Source organism: Anoplolepis gracilipes, chromosome 8, assembly GCF_047496725.1.
Source record: "Anoplolepis gracilipes chromosome 8, ASM4749672v1, whole genome shotgun sequence".
Lineage (NCBI taxonomy): Eukaryota > Metazoa > Arthropoda > Insecta > Hymenoptera > Formicidae > Anoplolepis > Anoplolepis gracilipes.
The window spans coordinates 1,932,466-1,959,517 of record NC_132977.1 but is presented as its reverse complement, the minus strand read 5'-3'; the positions used below and the strand labels follow the sequence as shown (position 1 = coordinate 1,959,517).

At 38.0% G+C, this 27,052-nt stretch overlaps 1 protein-coding gene across 2 annotated transcripts in view; it reads right to left on the bottom strand.

The window, feature by feature from the left end:
- Positions 1-20,022, bottom strand: part of Fz2 (frizzled 2) — a 70,839-nt gene extending 50,817 nt beyond the window's left edge. Inside the window, exon 1 of one of the 2 annotated variants that reach the window (XM_072898263.1) lies at positions 19,621-20,022. The gene's annotated coding sequence lies outside the window, so the exon portion shown is untranslated. Of the gene's footprint in view, positions 1-3,708; positions 4,204-19,620 lie in introns of those variants that run through there. The other variant, XM_072898265.1, reaches the window with a different exon arrangement.
- Between the last annotated feature and the right edge of the window lie 7,030 nt (positions 20,023-27,052).

The window sequence follows — 27,052 nt, the reverse complement described above, 5'->3', positions numbered from 1 at the left end:
ACAATAACAATTGATAAATAAATTTTTTGAAAATACATCAAGTACTGCTAAATACAATAATATAATAAATATAAATATAAAATCTGCGTAAAAAATCTATCTTTGGTATAGAACCTTAAAATTATACATATAGTATATTTAAAAAATTTTGGACGTTTTTCTGTCAGAGCAGTATTTTCATCATTGCTTATGCTTGTTTTTCAACTCAGTGTCTCATTTGGACTTGGCTTAAAACTTGTTCATGATGTGAATGAGAATAGCGGGATTCAGAAGACGAAGGCGAAAATCTTACATCTGTATATAGTCATATCCGATAAGCACTTTACGGGAGTGTGTGTCAAGCGAGAAACGTGGGAATTCACGTTTGTGAATTCTATTTTGTGTGCCGCTCACGTTATCTGTCTGTTACAGTACTTTGAAGTTGCTTCATCCAACTGCAGAAAATAAAAAGGACCGGAAAGAAAAATATAAATTTTCGTTCTTTCATAATTTGCATAAAATTTGCAAAATAGACAGTTGATTAAAAATGAGATACCTAATATAATGTGCATAAAATTCTACAAAAGAATTATAACTATTTTTTATGGATTTTAAAATAATTTTTGTATATATATATATATATATATATATATATATATATATATATATACTGTAGTAAAAAACGGGGGATTAATCGTGAATGAAAATAATCAATACTAAATAAAATATATTCTATCCTACATCGAAAAATATCCATCGATAATTGATAGTATTCAATTGTAGAAATTGTATCGGATTATTCATAGACTTACACTTCTCGTCAATATTCTCTATTGGCACTTCGTATCGTCTTAATAACAAGAATGCAATAAAAGCCACGCGATGTTAGTTGAAGGGAGGATGAACGTGACGCACGCGAAACCGGTAAAAAGGATCAGACGGGATTTTCACTTGGCATCGGAGGGGATGCGAATTGGCTCGAACAGCCGATATTATACCCCGGGGCGGTAATTCGTATCGAGTTTTTCGTACTGCCCGGGGAACTCGATCGGAAACGCGATCAGGATGGCAAAAGTAATCTTCGGCCGCGTCAAACACGATTCTATGATAAATAATCTGAGAGCTACTATATTTGTGACAGAGTTCTTTAAAAATGAGTTTTTTTCCCAAATTTTATTTTCGTACTTTTCGTTCTATTCTGGTAAAATTTTTTACATTTTATTCAATAAATCATTTAAAGAAGAACTGGATGAATCGGTTACGTCAAAAGTTAATAAATGTAAATAATCTAAACATTTCGGGATTCATGAATTTGACATTACATAAAGCACTTTTAGCCTTTTAAAATATAAAATTAATTTGTGAATTGAAATAAAAATTTGCCCCGTAGAATTAAAACTTTTATTTTCATGAATTTTTGGGTCTAGACTCTATAAAATTTTCGTGGTACAATCACTATAAAAAGGTTAATTTGATATAAAATTTTTACAATTTTCAGATTATACAAATTATATTCTATTTATTAATTTTGACGTTAAATGATTCTTATCTAGTTTCTTTTTAAATAGCTATTCATTGATTTGAAAAATTTTATTTATTTGAAAATTTATATCCGACTATGACGTTCGGTTATAATATTTAACTCGTAAATTATTATTGATCTAATAGCAGTTTAAGAAAGGAAAGAGAAGGAAGTTTTAGATCTACAGATTTTATTTTTACAACGTTTAAATTTGTAAAAGCTCCTTAAATCTTTATTCATTATCAATAATAATTTACGAGGATTCTTAAAGATGCTAATAAATAAGTTAAAAATACAATTTATATTAATAAACTTTATATTTATAAACTATTGTAATAATTAAAGGGCAATTAATTTTGAAAGTATCGGAGAAAGTTGCATGTTGTATCAAAATCACACGCAGATTTATCTGACAAAATGATAATGGATTTCATCATTTTATACTTGTTACACATTTTCGTATCTCTTTTTCTTCTTTCTTTTTCAAAATTTTTAATATAATTCCGTGTTAACTGAAACGCATAAAATGCAAAAAAGCATAATTGAGAGCCCTTGTTATAAAAAAGTGTCATGATTTATTTAGTTCTTATTCCAATGGAATAAAAATATTTTGCCGCGATTTTATTTTTATTATTATTAATGCGGTGGATTTAGCAGGTAAATAAAGAAAATTAGCCAAAATTGCCAAAAATATTTAACAATATGTATTCAAAGTGACATTCTTGCGAAGCGTTATTATTTCACCGTTGAAAAGCCAAAGCGTGTATGTACAAGGCGGACGACACATATCGGACGACAGTCGACGCGAGTGCGAAGCGCAAGCGGGGGCATTCCCCGACCGACAAATGGCAATTTAACACCGTCTCGGTCGATATTCGAGCGACCCTTTGACCGTCGACGTTAATGCACAGCCTGCCCTTTATTTCCTGCTGTCACACCGGCGCGGCGATACGCGGCCCCTCTCCCTCATATCGTCGCGCTCGCTCGCTGAAGCACACTTTCGAGCACCCTCTGACCGCCCACGCGAGATGTACACACGAAAGGGAGGAACCACGTCCCCTGCCCCCGTCCGAAGGATTTAATTACGAATTAATTGTGATGTACCGCCGCCGCGGCTAATTCCACCCGGTAATTCCGCCGGTAATTCGAGGAACGCCCAGGCCAAGCTGACCGGTCTTTTTCCTTCCTTTCTAGCGTGACTCTCTCTTCCGTGACGCGAAATCCCGTTACAAGCGAAAAATTCGCGAAACTTATTTCGCGTGCCGAAGTACGCGCGTTTTTCGATCTCAATACGATCGGATCAAACAAGTACGACGGCTACGACTTTTATTTTCAAATTACGGGAGCGCAAACTCATTTGCGCCAAGTATTTATCGTATAAAATACTGCGGCTCTGTTACTGATAAGAACGGTCTGCAAAAGTGGATCTTTCTAGTGATATTAATAAATTATCAAATGTAAAACGAATTTGAACAATGAGCCAGCGAGAGATTTTAGATGGCTCGATAAAAGGGTTAATTGAGATTAGAATGCTTCTAATCGTTGTAATTTTATGCGAAGAATAAATAATTCGTGCAGACAATTCGTATGCTACTATTCGTAAATATTCATGATTTGCATGCAACGTTGATTTTAAATAAATTGTACGTATCTGGGAAGTTGTGCAACATCGAGATTGAAATCTCGCTAATCTGATCGAATATGATGCTATCTGCATGCGTGTTAATAGGCTTTCCTCATTTATCATTTTAATTAACGACGATTAGATATGGATGGGTTATCGTTATAATTTGCATTTGTATATTACAGCTACAATTCTCCTATAATGAATGTTTATTGTTGATATATATGTATATATATATACGGAGTAAAATTCTACCCTGCTTGATTTTTTTTTTTTTTTTTTTTTTTTTTTTGCGGTCAACAATAAGACACGGAAATCTCTCTTTTATGTCGAAAGGAAAACGAGAATTTTGTCAAGATAAATATCTACCTTCCTGCTCTTAATTGCCATGGAAGACATTTGTCTTCCTTACGAGACAATCTTGTTTCGAGGCAACGACCGGGGCGCATCTTATCATTTCGAATCATCCGGCGAGATAATTCGATCGCGTGGTAACCGATTAATTCCGATTATTAATAATTCGCGATGTTACAGTAAAATATACACTGCTGGTTTTACATCTCGGTAGTTATTGAATTCTTACCTGACAGCTGATGCTGAATAAAATATAACGTTGATAGTTGGATTCCTTGGATGTGCGATTCTCAAGTGATATTTTTCTTTCCGACAAATTGTCCGCTGATAACGTATCGATGTAACTTTCAGTTATCACGCAACGATTATTTCGCTCACTATTCAATTCACTAACGTCACGTTGATGCGTCGAGCAATCGTATGGATGATCTTTGTCGTTTTTCTCTCTTTTTCTCGATTCCTCGATCTTAGTTTCGTCGCATTTGCCGCAGTCAGTGATGTCCTACACCATGTCCTCGTCGATATCACAGTCCGAGTGACATCGATGCGATTTTCCCTTCAACTGAGTCCAAGCCCCGGGCTGTCACTTTCGATTCGTCTTAGTCGTTTCTTCTCGGTAAATCGTGCTCCCGGCGCCTCCGGATCATTTGCCACTGCTTCAAATAGTCGACGAGCAGCTGCCCGTACGACCAGATTTATCTCCGTTCGAAGTCCGGTGCGCGATATAAAAAAAAAAAAAAAAAAGACAAGAATGTCGGAGCAGTCGGTTTATTTTCTCTTTGATTTGCGAGCATAAAGTTTATTCCACGAGTCGATTATCTTGCGAGATTTATCTCGCAGTCGCATAAAATGAGACGGACCATTCGTATATACGATGATCTCAAGGATCCTCGTGGGTTACGTTATGTCTTTTCGCACGCACACGCGCTTTCGTCTTCCCACGTGCCGGTGGACAGTTTCGTAGACGCGTGATAAATGCACGCGACGCACGCTGACGGTCGGCTTTTATCGGCGCTCCTCGCGCGCGTCAGCTGCGCGCGTCCGCGTGTGCCGTCGCACTTTCCGAACTCTTCTCCCCCGTTCGACGTCACGTCTCCTGCTCGTCGCCGCGAATTTTTCACCGATTCGGCGCGTTCGATCACGAGCGCGTGCGTGCCCACCACTCGCGATCGCCCGACAATGCGACGCGACCTACTGGAGGGGTATCGCAAATTGATATGCCGCCCGCGATTAAGTCCTTGTCGTCTGCATCGACGGCGCCAATGGACCAGCGCAATTATGTAAAATTATGACTTGTGATTCGGAGACCGGAGATAGGATGAATGCAAATGTTAAAGAAGTCAATTTAAAAATTACGATATAAAAGGACATTTTTGAGGAGCGATTTGAGAATAACAAGATTAAGAATGACATGAGAGAGAGAGAGAGAGAGAGAGAGAGAGAGAGAGAGAAAGATAAAAATTAATTCGCGTTTTTTCACTTGTCTAACGAGAGTTGTACAAGTTTCTTAAAAATATAATTACAACTGTTAATAATCTAGTTGTACGATGAGATAGAAGAATTTAATAAAGATCGCGTCCATTAAAAAGACAGCAATCTTGCATCTGACTCTGGTAGTGTAAGCAGACTCTTGTCTTGCCTTGAAGAATCGATCGACCAGACGTCCTCGCAAAAACGAAAGCCTATCGTAATTAAGATATTAATAACTCTCGAACGCAACTGTTATTCGCGTCGTATAATCGAGAACGAGTCTAAGGAGCACAGAATGAAACATAGGAAATCCCGAGCCTAAGACTTTTAATCGAGGAGACTGAAACTTGAAAATAAATCGAGACCACTAAAAATTCTTTTCGAAGCAAAATCGTCTCATTAAAATAAATTAGATGATCCAGTAGAGTAAACAAAACACGAAGAAATTGCAGATCAGGTTGAATTTATAGCTTTGCCAATTATTTCGTGATCGTGTTCAAATATGTCATAATTTTAATTATAGATTAAAGAATGCAATCAAGCAACTTGTTTCGTCGCGTCAAGATCTATGCACATTATACGTAACGTCATCATCACGTTAACATAATATCAAATGTTTTTATATAGATCTCAAATGGAGCAACATACACTAACCATTATAAAACTAGACTCGTCGTCGACATTTAAAATCCATAATAATATTTGACGTTATGTCGATGGTAATGTTACGTATAACGTAACATGTTTTACCGGATACCGCGGACGACGAGGATCGAGCTATGTCTTTTGAAGCTCGGATCTTATATTACTCCGCCGCGCCGATGTAATAGCGCTCGTAATTCTCGGCGATAACATGATTCGGAATGATGATCGCAGTGGTGAACGAATGACGCCTCTCAGAACCGATATTACGCGAGTTACGATGCTCATAACGGACACTTATTAGCCTTACTCTCGTAAGTAACGTCGACGAATAGTTATTTGCTAGAATCGTGACAGATAGCAAAAGCTAAAAAGATTCATGAGGAATAAAGCTTACTTATAAATCGATTTATTTAAAAACTTTAATCGTCCGTGTCTTTTTCGCGAAAATCCGCAGTTATAATACACAATAAATTAATCTGTGTTGTCACAATGTTACCATCAGGTTTTTAAAATTTATATAATTATTAGAAACATGGATAATTTTGATCCGTCATAGCCACTGCAATTTTTAAAATTTTAAAAGATTTATACATAAAAGTTATACTTTTCGAAAAACTGACATAAATTTTGAAAGTTACAAGTTTTTACAATTGAACTTTTAAAAATCAAGGCGAATAAAATGTACGAAAAAGGCATTTTCCTCGAGCTAATTATAATTAGATTTTTTTATCATTTCCATGAAAACGAACGAAGAGATTGAGATGCACTAATTATCGCCATCTCTTTCTCGCCGAAGGCGAGGTCAAAAGAACGCTCGTAAAATCAATGAAGTTCGTTCCATCGCGACGCCCTTCTCATCGCCTTAACACGTCGGGACGGCTCCTTCATCGTGTAGATGCTTTTTCTTCGTTCACGCACAAGGAAGACTGTATGCGTTGGTGTGTTTTCGCCGTTCTCTTCGTTCCTGCCTAAAGAAGAGAGTCCCCCGAAGAAGGAGAAAAGGAGCAGGAGAACGAGAAGCTCGAAGGTAATCAAAGGGGTGGGCGTACGCGTTCGCGAGTGCTTGCGCCCCTTCGCCTACCTCTCGAGGCACATACGCATCAGAGTGAGCGTTGCCGAACAATCGTTTCGGTGGCTTTGAAGTTTTTCAAAAACTCCCGTTCTCTTTCCCCGGCCTTTTCGAATGCGTTGCGTTTGCAGCGAGAAAGGACGACGACCGACGATGCCGATAACAACAAGAGAGAGATAGGTCCTCGTGTATACGCACCCATATTCAACCCCTTTAACCCTTCGCATTCGAATTCATATCCCGTCTCTTCTGAATATAAGAGATACAACGATAATGTTGTCAAATGTTCCTCCGACTAATAAAACGAAATTCAAATGGGGATAGCATGCTGAAGAGGTTAATTACAGTGTTTTTTTTTCTTTTGTAGGTTCGCACGATGGGCATCATGGTTGGATGATACCTGCTTTGATTTATCCCCTTGTGCGCGCAGCATTGCACACTAAAAAAAGAGAGAAGAGAGAGAGAGAGAGAGAGAGAGAGAGAGAGAAAGAGAGATCAAGTCAAGGGGAATGAAGCTTTGTGATAATATGATTGCGTTCGTTTTTCGTATTGCAGATCTAATCAGTCGAAAAGAAGCTCTTTCTATCTCTGTCGATCTTTTGCAGAATGTTGAGGACATTCCACTGCTTGACTGTTCTTTTCCCTTTCTCTCTCTCATTCTTTTCCTGTTCTACATTCTCGATTACTACTATTTCTTTCTTTTTGTCTTCTCAGGCCGGAAGGAGAATTTGCTTTCGATGCCACGTATGCAGAAAAGCTGGCAAAAGTGTCCACTTATTGTCCCCTAGTGGCAGTCGAGTGTCGAGTGTAGCTTTGACGACGATGAGGTAATTAGTTCGTATTATACTTTGTAACATCGGCCAAAAGCAAAAGAAAGTTCCTTTTTTCTGTCTCTTCTTTCTCATATTCCTCGCCCATGTTTTCCCTCTCTCTCTCTCTCTCTCTCTCCCTCTCTCTTTCTCATCCAAATCCTATTCTTTTTCACCCCTTTCCATCAGCTACTCGTCGTTTGCACGCTTTTCGTACAGATGAATGAAGGAGCAAAACGGGAAGCAACGGTCGCTCGCCGAAAAGTCTTTGTGACGAATGACGGTCGAGTGCGCGGTATAAAGTATATTCGCTCGTATACGCAGGGACAAAAGAAAGAAAAAAAAGAAAAAAAATTCACGATAAGACCCTAATGAGTGTGCTTGTTTTTATGAATTTGTAATTCTCAAGCGCGCGTATCGCATCCCGATGGGAAGTGGTTGGTTTCTCAAACTCATCGAGGCCACCACAAGAGGAGGAATCTGATCTCAAAGACGATGCGCGCAACTCTCGTTCGCACTTCGATGAGCACGCAGAAATAATTTTGTTTTTTACCGATGCGGAATGTTCTCGTTAACGTCGAAACGGAGTAGTCGAAGCCGATAGCTGGCGGGTGAGCGACGGGGAAGAATCCTCAAAGACATCACGCGGCCTAATTTTCCGACAGAGGGAGCATTCTTGCTTTGATGCGTCAGGATTCTAAGTTTCTCCAAAGCTTTCTCTCTCTTCGTCGTTCCCGTCGCTCGTTATGTTTGCCTGACGAATTTTTTGCAAAGAAAAGGCTGCGACGGGAGAGATCGCGTTGATGAGATGCGACAGTAGTTTCTACGATGTAAATCACATTATAACATCGAGCGGAACCACTCGTGACAAGGAAATGATTTTAGCTTTGTATATTCTTGTCCACGTAACATGTGAATTCGTTTACTTATACTACCACGCATGATTAGAGGGGAAAAAATTGAAAAAAAAACTAAGATGAAGAAAAAATGGGTCGACAGCAATGACGACTTGAAACGAATCGAAGCCTGTACGAAAGGGGAAAAATATGTTCTCCATGTTTTTATGTACTTGTCAAGCGTCAAAGAGACGCTACGGTACTGCTTTCTCTCATGACTTTTCTGGATGATTCTGGAGACACAAGTGTAGGCGGATAAAAAAGTCTACTTGAGTGAAAACAACTGTAGATAACGTTATAATGATTCTCCGAGAACACTATGCAATTGTTCGTTTATCAAAGTTACGATCTCGTTTATGTCAAAATTGTTTGTATCCGATTCATGAAATTGTGTTTTATGCAAATTTCGCACATCTATAAACAAATTTATTTCTTTGATAATCTTATTGTTAGTATCAGCTCAACAGGACGCACACAGTCTGTTGCGTATACATGTAATAAAAATGTAATACTGACGTCTATTTTCTAGCCTGACAAGGAAAGGGTTGGAAGTGTCGGCCGTAAGAGCACATAAAAAAAAATACGTGTCTCCTATTTTGACCTAGACTACAACATATTTAAAGCTCATTAAAATCGGAGGGGGACACTTCCACTCAAGAAACCCTTTCCTTACGACGAGTACGAACGCGTCTACATAAACCCAAGTTTTACATAACACGTAAGCAACTCGGCTCCCGGTTCCTTCTACTCGATGTCATTTCCCTGAGCATGTTTCTCTGATACGCACGTATCGTTGCGATGAATTCTTTGATCCGTGTTGTAATTAGTTGGTAATGAGCAATTGGACTGCGTTCGCCGTCGTCATCGCGGTGTGTAAATAGCAGCAGCTATTATTGGTGGTGGTAAAGCAAGAGGTCGACGGCTCAGCAAAGAAGGGTAGCGAAAATGTTTTAGTGGCGAACAAAGTAACCTGTGCTTGCGTCGCGAAGGCCTTGCTGCATCGAGAAAATGTTGTGAGAAACAGAAAGGATCTCCCTTGCGCGATATACAACAACCCTCCCGTTTTTTACCCGCGACACTGTCGTTGTCATTGACGACGAGGAGCGATATAGCAGACGAATGACGCAGTAGTATGTATATGAACAGATTTTTTTTTTTATCTGTACACTTGGCTTTGCGAAAATATTATTTATAAATTTCTATACACACGGTTTTAATCTTGTTTACTTGTTAAGAATATTATTGTGTGTATTAATTGTCACACTTTTAATGAAATATCGATAAAATATATTAATAAGTAAGAAAATAAACAAAAATTATTTCACGCGATAATGTATTTTGATGTTTTTTTTTAATAGTATACATTATAATGCGCGCTCTTATCGATTTTGCAACTTTTGATGAAATTCATTTAACGATAGAAGAGTGACAAAATAATATTCTTGAATATATCTAATACGAGCCATACGGTGACGAAGGTCGGTGCTTGTAAAGCGCTTGTCGAGTGCGGCACTCTCTCTGCGCTCTCTGCTTAAAGCACCGTCACCGTTCTTGTCGCGACGCGAGACATTCTGCGACGTCGGTGGACTGCGATGAAAGCTCAAGCGTCTTAGTGTAGGAATTTAATGCATCTGTGTAGAAACCAAGTACGGATAATCCGAACGCCATTCGAATTTCTCAAGATCAGTTTCGCAAAGTCAGTTTTGATTTTGTATTCATAGCTTGCGATCCACTTGCGAGTGATCCGCATTGCTGTTAGTGTAATCTGTATAAAGTCTTTTCGACATTCCGTCATGTCTTAAAGATATTTCTAGAGAAAAAGATGTATGACGTATGCTCTATCAAATTTTATTATCGTCTTTATTTTTCTATAAAATTAAAATAAGTATTAAAATATTTAATCTCCTTAAACGAATCAAAATACTTTTACATTTTTTGAAGTTTAGAAATGCATAATGCATGCACAAAGTAAATTGTGTTTCCATGATACTCGTTAGTTAGTTGCTGAACATCGTGGAATAATCCTCTTACGCGGGAGCGGTTAAACTTTGCAAATGCGATACCAAATATAACAAAGTAAAAGATCAGACATGTGGCAAGAATTAACAAGAACGCATATAAGCTGTTTAAAGAAACAACAAACAGTTATATTTTTTTAATATTCTCTTCTTCTGTAATATCTTACTGATTTTAGATTCTGTAATATCTCGCTGATTTTATATTCCAAAAAAATATGTATCTCTCATGTTAAATATAATTATATGATCAGTTAATCAATACATTATTTTTTCCCATTGTATCTTATTTTTACATTATTGATAATACATAATATTGTCTTATTTTTTTACTGAAGCAGATATAATCTTAATGCGTTGATATTCTTATTGTAAGCGAGTTACAACACAATCGTAATAAATCCGTTTCGCTAACAATAAGCTATCACGTCTCTCAATCTCTTCCTTGTTCGACGATTATAGTAAAGTTACATTTACAAGCGAGCGAAGCGATCAGGTCGCCGTAAACAGCTTTCCCTTCTGGCGAACCGAAAAGCGATGTAACCGCGATCGATTCGTTACAACGAACGGTCGCGCCACGCCGCCATGAATTCCGACGAAGTTCCCAGGGTCCAACCCTAGGCCCTATGTCGCATTAATGCATCGAAACGTAGTTACAGTTTCGTAACTCTATTTTGAGGGACGCGCACGAGTAACGCGCACCCCCGATTTTCGTAATATTGGCGCGCAGATAACTGCGAGAGCTGGCTGGCTAACACAGTGACGATGATGATGATGATGATAATAATGACGTTGATGACAGGAAGCGTCGACGTGGAACTACTGTGAAGCACGTCTGGTCGCTTCGCATCCACGTGGAAAAATCATGATTTTTTTTCACTTTATATCGTACCATCTTTCGCTCAATTATATTAGTGATTACTTTTAATATCGATGAATAATGACGCGACGTGAAGATACTTTAGAGTGTGAAGAAGTTTGCAAAGTACTGCGGTATTAATTTGGCGATGCAGATATATTCTTCTTTCATGTGTGATGTATCTTGTTCGCGAATAAATATGACGAATTGCAATAAGTTAATAACTCGATTTAAAAGACAATGTGACTTTTAATCGATCTCATTAGTGAGAAATTACAGTGACACGAGATAATAGAGAAACATATCAGCCATCCATTGTCCATCTGACGTATTAACGCGACGCAATCGGAAGAACCTGTTATGATTTATTAATGGACAAAGTACTTCGCTTAAACATTATGTGTCTCGTGAGGGAGGGGGAGGGGGACGATACAACTACGTTGGACGATTACGACCGGCTGTTACATTCCCATCAGATCGCTTCATTGTCCGTTCGCGCACGCCCGGCACATATTTTTTCCTCTTGATTAATTTCCACTAGAAAATTAATCACTTCGAGGGAGGGTGTCCGTTGGTACGTTGGCGGCGGTCTGTACGATCGCACACGCGGTCGTACAGATTTCTAGCCGGTTGACGCGTACACATGAGAGAGATGGCATAGGGACGAAAATACGCTCGGGGGGAGGGGGAGGGGACGCATACGGATAAGAGAGGCTGAGCAGAAGGTTGGCTGAGCGGGGCGCCCATACGAACCCCACGAAATATTGATTGACATCCGGGTGACAGATTTCACTGGCCACACACCCCTTTAGTCTTCAACCGTCAGCGCGTATACCGAGCCGAACGCGCTCGAGCACCACCTCTTCCTTCCCGCACTCTTTGTCATGCTGATTTGTTGCCAACCGCGCAGAGGTGCTCAATCGCGTGCCCGCCTCGTCGAAAATCGATTCCGCGTGATAACGCATCAAATTCACACGCTTTATCCACCACAGGGTGGATGCACTTCGGATTAGTGCACCTCGTAACTCACCTGGTAACTCACTATCTACCTCCTATTACGTCCTTCTCATCCGATGTTTTGTTACATTTGCAAACGAGCTTACGGGGAATCGCGAGAGATTACTGCGGATTTCTAGTGTCGGATTGCGGTTGCTCTTCCAACGATCGGCCCCTGATGAGACGGGAACACCGGATATGTACGGATCTCGACATCGCGCGCGGTTGTTTGTCAGGCACTTGGCGGACATCTAATAACGTACGGTTAGCGCGTCGGGTATAATTACGATTAATGCTAGCCGAGAATTATCATTTCCGACTAAACGCTTTGATAAACAAATTCCGAGGAGAGCCGCATACCAAACCGAACACCAGCGAATCTCGCGTTCCTCGCTATTCGTCGTCGTCGCTCGTTATCGCGTAGGATTTCTATTTACCATCGAGTTAGACAGGTGTAACGCCGGCCATACGTGCATAATAACGTACATTACAGAGGGGCTATATGCCGTTATCGATATCCGGAACGCACCACCTGCGACCGATATGATTGACATATCGATGGAAAATCTACGCCATACGATTAACCTTTCAGCTGCTACGATCTCTCTGGCTGTACGATATTTCCTCGTTCGTGCATTATCCGGCACCAACTGACATTAAAGAAGATGTCAATAGCACGCCTGTTCTTTGAAAGTCATGACGGGATTTATAACGATGATTTATTAATTTCTCGCTATATAATATCTATACTCGTAAGTTGGTTTCGTTTAGCTTTCTAGTTAAATTTTTTTTCGGTTAGCTTTCTAGTAAAATCTTTTATATCTCGTCTGAAATATTCTGTGTTTTATAAACGCTTCAATAAACGATTTTAATCAAGGAAATGTAGTATGTATACTTCTGTATATTAAACGAATGGGTCGCGAGAGGAATTGCTCAAGTATATTGTGGAAAGAAAGGGGGGTTGCGGTTGTTGGATAAATTTCGAAGTGGCAAACAAAGAGTAACGCGACAAAGATGACGAAGGCGATGCGATTCTTGTTGGCCACGGGACGCTGATTGCTCGAACGGAGAAGCCAATTGAAGATGTGACAACGACTCGACGCGTCTGAATCATGTCACATGTCAAATGAGTGACTCGGAAACTGTCAACCGGCCCAATTACATCTTCATATGAATAGCCGACCAACCGAAACACCGTCCCACGCGCAACGATGCTCAATAAAGTCGACAGATTCGGCATAACCGGCGAAAATAGCCCACTATACCGAGTCACACAAACATGCACACTTCACATATTTGTTCTTTCCGACACATCCTAATCTTAAATTGCATGAGTACCGTGATGATTGTAAAGAGGTCAATCTGTTTATTTAATGTTTCAAATCAGAGAGAAAGATTATTATTATTGTATATATATTCGAATGTTATTATTTTTTTTTCTTTTAATTAAAACAATTTTGCATATAAATTTTGTGCAAATCATGAAGAAGCATTTCTAATTTTCATATATTCATCATTAGAGATTTAAGATGTATATTTTAAACAGAATATATTTGATATTGGTTGTTGTGATAAAAAGTATATTTTTAATACACAAATTTTTTCATCAACAACGTAATGTGAAACAATTCGATTATTTCGCTTCTTTGCGGAAAAGTCTCGCTCGTAATTATTTCATTAAATTTCGGCGATGTATTAACCAGCAAGGGTTGCGAGCGAGTGTAAGCCGCAGTAACCCCCTAGCGTGCATATTGCAAATATTGGTCCATTATGAGATCACAATGCTCTCTCACCTCGTATGTACCACGCATAGCGTTAACCTCAAAAGAGCTTCTCATAGGGCGTTTGAAACAGGTCGCCTTGCACGCGCCGTCGGTGTGATATTATGTAGAGCGTGATCGGATGAATTGATGAAATTGATCAAATTAAAGCGAAATACAAGAGCGATGATGTCATAAAAAATTGGATAAAAGCATGAGCTGGAAAACGTATTTTTTCTTGGCATACGTATCGCGTATGCTTTATATAAAAATAATCGTCATTACTAAAAATTTGATTACTTCCGCGAGATTACGGAATTGCAACGTGTTATATGAATTTTAATCTATGCAATAATATTCGCGAGAATTACTCAAAATTCCGACGTTCTTAACAATACTTTCTTAATCGATGAATGAGAAATAGAAAATATATATATTATACATTTAATTTTTATATATTTATTTATGTGTTCAATATTTGTGCATGATAAAGTCTATATTAATGTACACAAAATAAGATGCGAAAGATTATTTTCCATTTCTTTGACTCTTTTATAAATTGAAGACAAATATTTATAAATGCAAGACACATGTAAATATTCAATGTTATCAATAACACGACGAATGATGAAATAACTTAAAAAAATTCTTTACGTTTAATTTTGCGCAATCAAGTAACACACACTGTTGTATATCGGAATAAAATATAATCAGAAAATAACGTACATATATCGCGACGTTGTACTCACAATATATGGACAGAGATTCATATTAAACGTCACGAACATCACAGGTGGGCTTGCTATATTCCACGCGAGCAGTTTCTAAATTCATTATCAGAAAGCGAATGGAGTATAATTGAGACGTATGTAAAACGCACATGTGCGTTTCCTCCGCCCACCACGTGATATACGCCCTCGTGCCTCCTGCTGTCAATGTACTAAAACTGCAACTCCTTCTCGTTTTATGCAGTTGTGCATCAAAGATTTAATTAATGGTGCACTGTTGGTACAAAATAATCGGTTAAGCGTTTTCATCTTTAAAGGCTACTATCGAGTGTTTTATGACATGTGCTATACCAGAGATTCTTTGTAGAAAGTTTGAATTTCAAATATTCTTTTTTAATAAAGAATTAAAGAATTAATAAATTACAAATAAAGATTTTTAGCAGAATTATCGATTATTTGATGTAGACAGTTTTAGAGTGATAATCTCGGCCCGGAGAAAGATTCTAAATTCAGGGAAATTTATTTTCGACATCGTGTGATATTCTTGAATATCCTGTACAGCATTTCAATTATGGCACTAACCACACGCGCGAAATTATCGGTTATTCGCGAACAGTAGGCGGCAACGCAGAGCGGAGGCAGAGCGCGTGATATCGCCCCCGGGGCGGATTTGAGTACGCACAGCGCAAATATTGCCTCAAGATTACAGGAGCGCGGGGTCGGCACGTATCTAATACCCTTTTCTAAAGTGTCAGCCTCGAGAAACTAAAGCGCGAACGGTCATTGTCCTTGTGACAATTTGAAGAACACGTTTTCAACATTGTAAGTTGTATAGAATGAAGTATATTTATAATTCAAGTTTTAGAATATTAACTATAATATTATAATATAAATATTTAGAAGGATTCTGAACCACGGTTTGACAGTTTTTCATTTAAAGTAAATCAAATAATGGATTATCTATAAATTAAATTTGTATCTACTTAGAATATATATATAACGAGAAAATACCAATATCGGAAATTTTCTGGTTAGAAAAGAAATGCTTTGTTCGAAATAGGAACTTTACCTAGTATTATTGATTTCCGTCCTTTGTGTCGCGTGATCGAGAAAATTGCGGCAGCGCAGGGCAAGGAGGCGCAGCGCCAGAGGGGTCGGAAATCGGTGACGTGATTACCCGTCGCTGAGTAATGCACCGCGAGCCCGATGTGATGCAGTAACGTTATTATCGTTCTTCCGCGGGATCGCTCGCCGCGCGGCAGAGAAGCCGCGACTAAATATTCATCGCTCATCGTGGAACAAGTGGTACGTAATCCACAGTGTAACCTAACCGTTTGTGACCGCGCTTCGAATCCTTTTGCATTTGCATCTCTTTAAAAAGCCCGTCGTAGCGTCGGTGCCCGCGATGATTGCCAAGCACCATGGATGCATGCGCATGAGATGATAACGCGTCATTGTCAATGAGCAAAGGGTGATTTAAAACGTCCTTTTCGAGCGGATACGTTACATGGAATTTACCATAAAATTTATTTCACATGCTAAAACGATAGCTGGTAACATATCAAAATTATGCATGATGTTAAACTAGTTATTAATCCACGATAGTATTGCGATGGGCAAAATATCCTACGCGCGCTGCAGCGAGTTGTTAATGATTCGGTAATGTATGTAAATGAGCGTGCAGAGAAGCGTCCATAATGCAAGCGTAACGATGATAGAGGAGAATGCTGATACCAGCATTCAACAAAACTACTACTCGTTCAGTACGTCGTAACAACTCGCAAGAACGGTGGGTTAAATACCGCGAGATGAAGTACGAGAATGCAACGGGCGAGAGTACGGCGATTAAGGTAAAACAGCTCATTTTAGGAGTCGAATACAAGCGGATAGCTGTAGGTATAACATTGAGAGAAGGAACGGCGTATCTCGGATGAGAAAGAGAGAGAAAGAGAGAGAGAAAGAGAGAACGAAGAGAGGTACGCGTTGTCCCATGGGATCAGTTTGAGCATTGTCGAGAGGGTTTGCTCGCTTGCTTCGTCGCCCGTCGTTGGAGGTCGCCACCATTTGCCATCATCCTCCCTCGCCGCCTCGGTTATACTCACCCTTCCTTCACCCTTCGCCGCCTCGTCCCTCTCGCCGAAGGAGAAGCAAAGCTGCCGAGGGGACGAAGGGGATTGCGGGATAGGGTAGGTAGGTAGGTAGCTCGGGACTGTCACTCGGTGATGGATGATTCTACCCCAACGCGATCAATTCGCCTGCCCTACGCGCACATGCCTCGAGGGTGAAGCTTACCCTCGTGCCTTGTACGCCACTCGCTGCTTGTTGAGGAATCGCGATGCTTCCTCTCGATCTAGCGAGAAGGTGCATTCCTCTCTTGCGAGTGCCCGAATTGACAGTAAGGAATCATGCGTTCCTCCGTTCATGAAATCGATGGGGGCTACGAGTCGCCGAGACAATATAAAAAATGTTCTTACGTTCTTGGTATCTAAATAGAAATCAAATAGAGAAGCCCGAATCGAAGCATAAAAGAAAGAAATGAACTTGTATAGAGATCAAATTTAATCATTGTCACTGCATACAAGTTGTAATATTTTTCTCATCATTATTTTTATTTTCATTTGAGGAATTAATTATGTGTATATTATTTTCTCAATAATCTATATAATATTTATAACAAAATTGAAGACAAAAATTCTATTTCAAATCTATAGTAAGCTGAACATGTTATTAAAACATAAGCTCTATCATCGTAAATTATCGATGAAAAAGTTATCAAGAGAAAATGTTGCTTATTAATATTTAAAATTTAAAAGAAAATCAACGCAAAAAATATTTTCAACAATAATGCATTCAATAAAATAGCTCTTGTATTAATACATTTATTAATAATTAAAAATGTCCCATATTAAAATTATCGAGACAATTATAATATGCAGGAAAAATGAGGGAATATTCACATAATCAAATTACAGCCGGCACAGCACACTGAAGATTAAGACCACTTTTTATCTGTGTCGCAGCGCCGTTTAAGAGCAAGCCGCTTATCGTGCGGACGGCGACAAAATTTGTAGACAAGCTACTAAAAACGTTAACGACCGCATCGCCGAGCTTCTCTCTAAAGAAGAGTAAGAGAGAGAGAGAGAGAGTTGGCTTTTCGTTATTTCTTACTCTCCGTTCCGGCTCTCGCGCACGCTCTATCTCCCGGTTTCATCTAATTTGCATAGTAATTTTAATCAACGTTACCGCAAACTACAATATATGCGTAGCTAGGCGGGCACACGTGCGCCACGTACGCTCGTCGCATAGATTACACAGGTGGACAGGTTGGTGGTACATATCCTACGATCCACACGGTGAAGTCCATCGCTCTCTCCCGCAGAGTTCGCCACCTTGTAATTACTTTCCTCTAACGGTGCGGTACGTCAATTCAAATTGGTCTCGAATTACCTAGCACCGAGAATATGTTTCTCACGTGTACGTGCGTACAAGAGATGGAGGTGTTAAAAAGAGTGGATAAATGAACGATGCAGTCTCTCGGTTGCTCCGATCGGTTGACAAGAGAGGCAACGCGGAAAAGAAAGAGCGAGAGATAAAAGTCTTTTTTGGATGCGATTTGTGTAACAAGTACGACGAGGCTTATTCGCTGCACGTTTGCTCGAATGCATCGTCTGTTCATTGATAACGCGCGCCCGCAGTTAGAGTCGGCTCGTTCCTAAAGAGCTAAAACGATCCTTTGGATTATCCACGCGGTGAAAGATAACGGCGCTTATCGAGGATGGAAGAAGGAGGGAAAAAAGTGCCGTAAAAACAAACTATATTGTCGGCTAACGTCGCTCACGGCTAAGCTAACAGCCTCACGTATTTGTAACGGTATTCGTCGAGAAAAATTGTCGCGTGCCATTGTACAGCGATTGAATACGGCGAGAACTTTGTTATTAACGATGCCGTTAAATCGCATTTGGTCGGGAAGACAGTTAAAATGTAAATGAAATCTATACACGGTGGCAGTTTGTAAAAAGATTTGTAAAACCCTCGGTGAATAACTGATAATGAATAAATGAGTAAAACTTGGTGCGTAAAATATATTTTTAAATGCCGATTCAAGAACTGATATTTGTTTTACGTATTTTTCTTCTCTTCATTTCTCACTATTATAAAAAATTCTAAATTTATTATAAATTAATGTTAACTGTTGGATATGAACTTTTTGAACGAAAATATTTTTATATAATGAAACTGAGATTATAACGTGATGAGTGAATGATCGATTATATTTATATTAATATATTATTCATCAATATAAATTAATTTATTATTATGTATTATTATAAATTCATATTGTTAATATAAATTCAATGTGATATGAGAAAAATACAATGTATTTTTGTTGCTTTATGATAAACTTTTAAAATTAAAAAAATGCCCTCTTGTACTTATTAATAAACAAGTCGAAATTTCTCACAACCGGTAACAGACACAACATAATCCGTTAAACAAATTCAAATTCCAAGGACTGTATATTTATGTATCGTCGACCTTTTGGTATTGTCGAGCGAAAAGAAATTCTTCTACCGCTAACTGATGCTAATACGTGACAACTAAAAAATGTGTTGTCAAACAGTCGTGTGGTACGAAACACCACATAACTTACATAAAAGTATACTTCGATGTTTGAAGACTGTCAACCGATAATCCTCAACTTTGTATTCTCAATCTTCTACTGCTATAATTTCGATGAAATCACGTTTCGACATCGCATATACGGAAAAAGGAGCATCTAAATAATTATCAAGAATACATGCAAAGATTATTATCGTCTTTCCAGCCATGAAAATTTCCTTGAATTTATTGAAATTATCAGAGCAACAGAGACTCTTTCGAAACGTCTACTCACCGGAAAGTAAAAGTATGTGCTACGATCTTGTTCGGGATACTCGCCGGTCTCACACGATGGCAGATATTCTCGCTCGTGTTGCCTTCGTGATCCCGGTGTTCCTTTGAAAAACTGTCTCTCGGTCACTCGCACAATCGCGACGCACAACCGAAACAACACGGGACAACAGGTCGCGCGAAGGTCACTTGAAAAGTTCTAATCCCGCAACGGAGCGACGTTTATTTGACACGTAGATGGCGAGCGAGGGTTAACCTTGAAAAGGAAACCTGGTGACGACCATATACGCGAGGCTGTTTTGGGTGGCGCGTTTAGTGCGGCGGGAGAAGCGCGGACGCGACACGACACACCGGAGACTCCCTGTGAGTACCATGCGAAACAGAGAAATCGATAGAATGGCTCTGGCACATGCGTGGATCACAGTTTCCCCCTCCCACCCCCTCTCTCTCTCTCTCTCTCTCTCCCTCTCTCGCACTTATTCCCTTGCTAGGGGAGAAACCTACGAGGACGACGACGAAGAGGCGGAGGAGGCCAAGGCGGCAGGGAGGGGTTGCGAGCAGGAAGCGGAAGAAGAGGAAGACGCGAGCGGTAGGGTTGTAGACGTCGCCGGCGCCAAAGTAATGGGAATTTCTTTCTCGCGCGTTTGTCGTTCTGTGTGTATCTCTTTTTCCTCCTCCTTTTCCTCTGCTCGTCGGCGAGGTTTTTTCCGGAACGGGAGGACTTCGCCCTCTCTCGTGTCTCCGTTCGACTCTTTACGATGATCGCGGAGCGTACATCCCCCTTGAAGGTGTATTACAATCGTTCGCGCAAAGAGTGCATCGTGTTAGAGATGATATTTCTTTTAAAGAACCTGAAGAGGATATCTACACCTGGGAGTGATTCGCGTATACATACTCTAAAATATCATAGCTGAGGATAATATCTCTATAATGCTATAAATAATGTTTCAATGTATCATATCGTGTATTTATTGTCAAGAATATGCAAAGTTATCTCTGTATTACAGAAAACTGTCCTCTTATACTTATTAAATGCTTAAAGAATTTTAATTATATATAACACGATTTTATTTTACATTTATCGATATGATATATGTATATGTTATCAGCTTTTGCAAAATCTTTTTATTAAAGCCAAAAGAGCAAGACTTTTTTTACATAATATAAAAAGTTTAAACCTTTTGTAAACTAGTTGGATTTACAAAGAGCCTTTGACTTTTATACACATCTATATATCACGATATATCTATCACATTTACGTGTAATTTTCCATTTTTTTATATATATTTTTTAACAGTCTTTACTTTATTTTTAATTGAATATATATATATATATATATATATATATATATATATATATATATATATATATATATATTTCGTGACATAAAAATTTACGAGGAAAAGAAATTGAGATTTATGAGAGCGCCTTAATAAATTATACATTTTCACTTAAATAAAAACGAAAAGACTCTGTGTGTGATTCTTTCTTCTCTTTCCTCAGTCAGGTTTTACGCTGGAACGCATCAGAGAGGTGCGATCCAGCTTGAGATGAAATTTGTTTCAGCTTGTTCCACTTCGCTCGAGGGTTAGCGCGACGAAATATTGCGTCGTCGGTAACGCACGACGTAGGAGAAACGGTAAGGAATCAACGGAGCGGCGAAAGAGCAAACTAAAGTAGAACAAACTATGCGTAAGACAATCACGGATAAACGTGGCTGGATAAAGTCCAAGGAATTTATCGTTCGGAAAGGATAGCCGGCGGGCCACGCTTTCCGGTAAATTTCTGCAGTCGTAAATTTCAGCGCGTACATCGGCAAATTTTCATAGGAGGGAAAAATCCAGAGATTCATTCGCGGCGTTCTTTACAAGTATGAGTGTTTTTGCGGAGGAAAGAGATAAATTTCTCGCGTCCAGACGCAAAATAGTTTCGCGGTTTTAAACTTGACCGCTGGAATAGGCTCAAGATTTATTTGCGCGGTTGCAGTAAAACGCGACAACGCCATCTCAAATATGGTAGAAACTTGTGAACGTTTATTATTCTTTAAATAACTGCAAAAACTTTTGCAATAGAAATAGAAAGAAATTTATTATTTAACAAGTGTGTATTATACACATACTTAGGTTATATTAAAATTGCATTCTAATGACAATTTGATATCAATTTAACTGTTTAGGCTTAATAAGAATAATTTTATTCAAATTTTTTCTTGATGCAAGTATAAAGCGCTACCGTGAAATTTCTTCCATTAAGAAAAATTACTTGCAAACTTGTAAGAAGAATATCGCGTACGTATTTATTGTATTAGCTTAAAAATATATTTAAAAACATTGCTTTAACCAAATACCGGAGACTCGATCAGTTAGATTGCGTAACGATAAAAGTAAAGTTGCTATCGATAAATTACGACAGACGAAGCAAAAAAATAAATAGTGGATAAAGTTCCATGGCGATCAAACAGATTCAGACTTCTTCGGGAGCAATTGTAAAATGCACCGAGCTGCGGACGTCGGAGTGGAAACATTGAGAAACGGAAAGAAGAAGCACATCGTCCTGCAGTAAAAGTCGAGAAATAGAAGAGAGAACTGGAGAAATTGCTGGCACGCAGCCAAGTTGCATTTTCAAATGGGCACCAATGCTTGCTACTCGTGCCAGAAAGAATTAAGTAGCTTCCTTTAAACCGCGAATGATGATCGCACATCGTGGTAAATTTCGTCTAATGGAATAGCTCGCCCGGCGAGCAAGTCCATAATGATTGTAGATTGTGCATTGTGTTTTTGAGAATAATTCAGGTTGTGAGGGTTTTTATTACGGTAACATTCCGTTCAAGATGTATGATTCAATGAATAGATACAATTCATACACAATTCATACAATTCGACGATGCGCGTTACCCTCGCTCATTTAGATGCCTATCGGAGAAACGCCAGATCCTCGGGAAAGAGACCGCCGCGGGGGAAAAATGTGCGCGGTTCCGAAGGAGAGAGAGATTTCGACGTGGATGTAGGTTTCACGGTGTCATGGCAACACCCGTCGAGAACGTCTTTGGCTCCCCGTTACACTGCCAAAGGGGCTCGAAAAGAAGAGGAGAGAATGCGCCGCTGCCGCGGCGATGGAGAAGCGCGGTCGGCTCCTTCAAAAGGAGAATCGGCCACTCGATCGAGTTCCCATCCGGTACGATGCTTGTACCTCTCGCCATCTTATCAGGCGGACGGTAGCGTGTGCTGAGCATATTGGAAAAGTGATAAGAAAGACGGCCAAGAATTACGTTGCTCGAACATTCACCACCGCATCTCGCGCGATATTTCATGAAAAGGTCTTACTGTGACAGTTATTAGTTATCTATTGATTTTTTATTGCCAAATGTAAACGCTTTTAAAAGTACGTTGATTTTTTTTTGACAAAGTTAAAGGATGGAAATTTTTTTACTCTCATTGTCATGTTTATAGTTATTAAATCGTAGATCTGTTTTTATTAAATTATTTGTTCAACGCAAAATTTTATTTCGAAGAGCCACGATAAATTAATTCTAAAATGAGCGGCTAGAAAGTTCAGACTTGAATAAAATGTAATCGTTTTCTCTTCTAGCTCCGCAAACTTTTCCGTTATATCCTCCGTACACAAAGTTAAAGAACCGGTGTTATCTGGAAAAACATAAATGCCAATCACGTATGAGGATGATGAGACACGTGTACCTCTTGCAGCAAAATTGGATTACTTTATATATTAATATAGAAATAGTTTTATGCAATAAAAATTTTATAATAATTTTAATAAGATGCAATCATCGAAAATATCATTTTCGTTTTAAATTAAATCTAAATTTTAAAAAGATGCATTTTCGAAAAAAGAGAAAGAGATAGAAAAAGCGTTTTAATTTTGTTCATAGTAAACCAGAATAGATTAATAACAAACGTATTGTATTCTCGTTTCCGGACGAGGATATCCAGTAGAACAATATTGTTACAATATCCGCGTCAATGTATCCGCACTTTTATGAAACCGTTCTTTTTTTCAGTTAATCCATCGATTGAAAGCCGCGCGCGTATCGCTGCCGAACGCAATGTGTCATATTTTGGCTCATGCACTCGGGCGAATTTAGGATGTGTGCGCGAGGGACCGAACGTGCGATTTGAGTCTGACAAATCTGAATTGTAAATTTGGATGCAATTAAAAGTGTATCACCGACAGCGACGGCAGCCCTGTCGCGCGGATGGCTGGGGTTTGAATCCGCAATTAAGGCGAAACATTATATAACGATTGCCGTAGAAGAAGAAGGGTCGGAGGACGAGTATCGAGTTCTCGCTATACGAGTTTTTCCTTCGTCGCGAAAAAATTAACGCCCTCCCGGAGATCAAGATACGATCAATAATTATTAACCAATAGCAACCATATAAGCTTTTGCATTTCGCTCGGAATTATACGTTGCAAATTTACGCAGTCATCACAATTAATTACTATCTAATCCCAATGAAAAAAAAAACACTCAATTAATTGCATTATCGTTAAATTGATTTTGTTGTGTAATGCTGCAAAAGAAAATGCAGTTTTAATCATATAAGCCTTCAATAATATATTGTTTAAAATATGTTTCGCAAGATATAAAAAATATATACATATATCACATTGATAAAGCAAAGTTTCTCTTTACGCATTTTGATAGATTTGTTATATTTTCTTCTATTTTTGTATCACATATTAGCCTATTTTTGTTTTATCACTCGATTGCGTTTCGCAAATGCGTTTCTTGATGCGCTTCAAAACTAAAACAATGTCCTCAACAGGCACCTAAATTTAAGCCGGCGTATATGTGGATCGTATGAAGTGACTTATCGAAGTGGCAAGTTTCATTAAAGTGGAAAATTGCAAGTAAGCGATCGCGTCGATATAGGTCGTTCATTGTGCTGGCCGCTGATAGCAAGGAATTAGAGCATGTGATAAGGTATCGCGCATTCTAGTTTTGTCGCGTTACTAATTTTTCTAGCAAAATTAACGATAAAACTTGCGCGGAAAGTCTCTCATACTTCATATTTCATTTTCACTGCCTTAGCGTTAGTTCCCTTGCCAAACAACGAGAAGCCAATGTATTGATTGCACAAGTAACATGTTTAATCGAGCTTCTCGTTTACCTTCAACATATGCCTGAAGCGTGTAAACATTCTATCACCTCGCAAGTCATAATATATCGTTACGTGTGATGAACATTATCATAAAACATGATAATGAAGTACAGCCAAATACAGACAAATCATTCTATCAACGTCCTTCATTAAAGTTCCACAAATAACAATTATTGCGAATATTTAATTTTATTAGCAATTAGACTGAAATATTGCGAAATTAATAGATAAAATTATAAAATTTTCATGGACTTTAGATAATATAATCGTTTATTTTAATTTTTTCGCGCCTTATTAATTTATTATAGTCACTTATCTTTTTTCAATTTTTCCGCATAATCTTTATTAATTTGCTTCTAAGATTTGTCATACACACAATTGTTTTTCATATAATTGAATTATTCTATTATTTATGGAGATATCTTTCGTATGAATGCTCAAAAGGGTCACGTAAAGTGACCATTTGTTGTTCTTTCTTGTAAGCATTATATGGTAAGCAACATAGTGTATTATGTATCGAGCAGCATGTTCAAGTCTCAAAGTGATGATCGCTAGACGATGTTCCAGACAGTTTTATGACGATGTCGAAAAATAATCCACGTTCCGGAATCGTCTTCTCCAGCCTGTTTGTTATTCCAGCCTTATCGTAGCGACAAAGCTACGAAGAAAGAAACGCGTGCTCTCGTAGCATGATTTTAGAACGTGGAAATGGCTCGTTAAATCGTCAACTCCAGGATCTGGATATTTTTTACTTATTTTGGATTTTTTAAGTCTTTAACCAATTTAGATAATTCTGCATAGAATTTAAATATAATATAACTTGTTTTCTTATCAAACAAATATGACTATAGAAATATATATACAAAATGTAGTGTCTTGATAATAAGTATTAAAACTATTAGAAACTAGAATAATGATTTAACAATTAACAATATTTTTATTGCAATTTGTTTTCATATTACTAAACCAATTCTTTGTAAAAAAATATCGCTTACTTTAGCAAAACATGCGAATTATTATTTTATATTAAAAGAACTCTAAATAACATTAAAGCGGAAACTTTAAAAGAATTTATTTAAAAAAACATGAAATATTATGCGCGTAATACAATTTCACGGAAACATCATTCGTTTCCTAATGAGAATAAAATTTACAAAATTTTTCGCGATGAAAAAAACAAAGTTTCGGACATAAATGAAAAAGAAAAGAAAAAAGAGATGGAGAAGAAAAAGAAAAAAATAGAAATCAACCTTGACTTTGTTATGTCTTCTTATAAGACCAAAGCCACAACTGAATATATTAACGAAGCCGTGCGCTTTGACACATAGGGGTGTCGACTGCGTAATTTTTAATTACTGGAAAGAACTGCGGTTTTACTCGTCTCGGTCTTTTTTTCTCAGTCTCGTATTCACGGATATTGCGTGCTTGTATTACATATGTAAATACTTTGCGTATGTATGATCTCGAGTGTATGTATATGTACGTTCCTCGCTGTCAGAATGCGTGTTTTTATATCCTACCGTTTATTTGCGCGATAATAAAGTACGTTGAATATTTAAAAGTAAAGCGTATTTTTCATAATAAATCAACCATTTTGGATTTAATTCAACTCAATTTAAATTCTATGTAAATATTATTTATATTAGCTTATTGTGTATACACTATGTAAGACTATATTTTATACTTTATTTAAAGATTAATGCTGACATATTATTTAATCATTTAAAAGATAAATTAGATTAATATTAAGATTATTTTGTAAAGTCATGTCCAAATTGAAAATTGATATTTATTGTACATTGAGACTCAATCACAAAGATATCAGTCAAGAAAATATAATTGATAACAGACAGTTATCATTTATCGTAAATAATATGAGATTAAATATTTGAGCTGCTAAAAATATTTGCATTCTATATTGAAAAATTTTGAAGAGAAAAATATCATGCACTTTCCTTAATTCTTTAATTCGCTTTGTGCAAACGTGAAAGGAAAAACAATATGGTAAGGAAAACACTAACGTAAAAGTCATATAATTTTCTTAAAAGATATCGCGTTGAAATGTTTTGAAATGTTTCGTTCCGCACTATGATTCCACGCAGAATCAATGATGGCACATTGACTCTTGCCACAGTTCTTTTTACCGTCATATTCTTCACTTTCTGTGTGTTCTTGCTTTTTTTTTACTCCTTGATGATTGCGACGCGAAATCCATTACAAAAATGCAACCGCTATCTCTGTCGGTAGGAAAGAGTATTGCTATTTTATATATATATATATATATATATACATATATCTATTATATTGATAAGATCT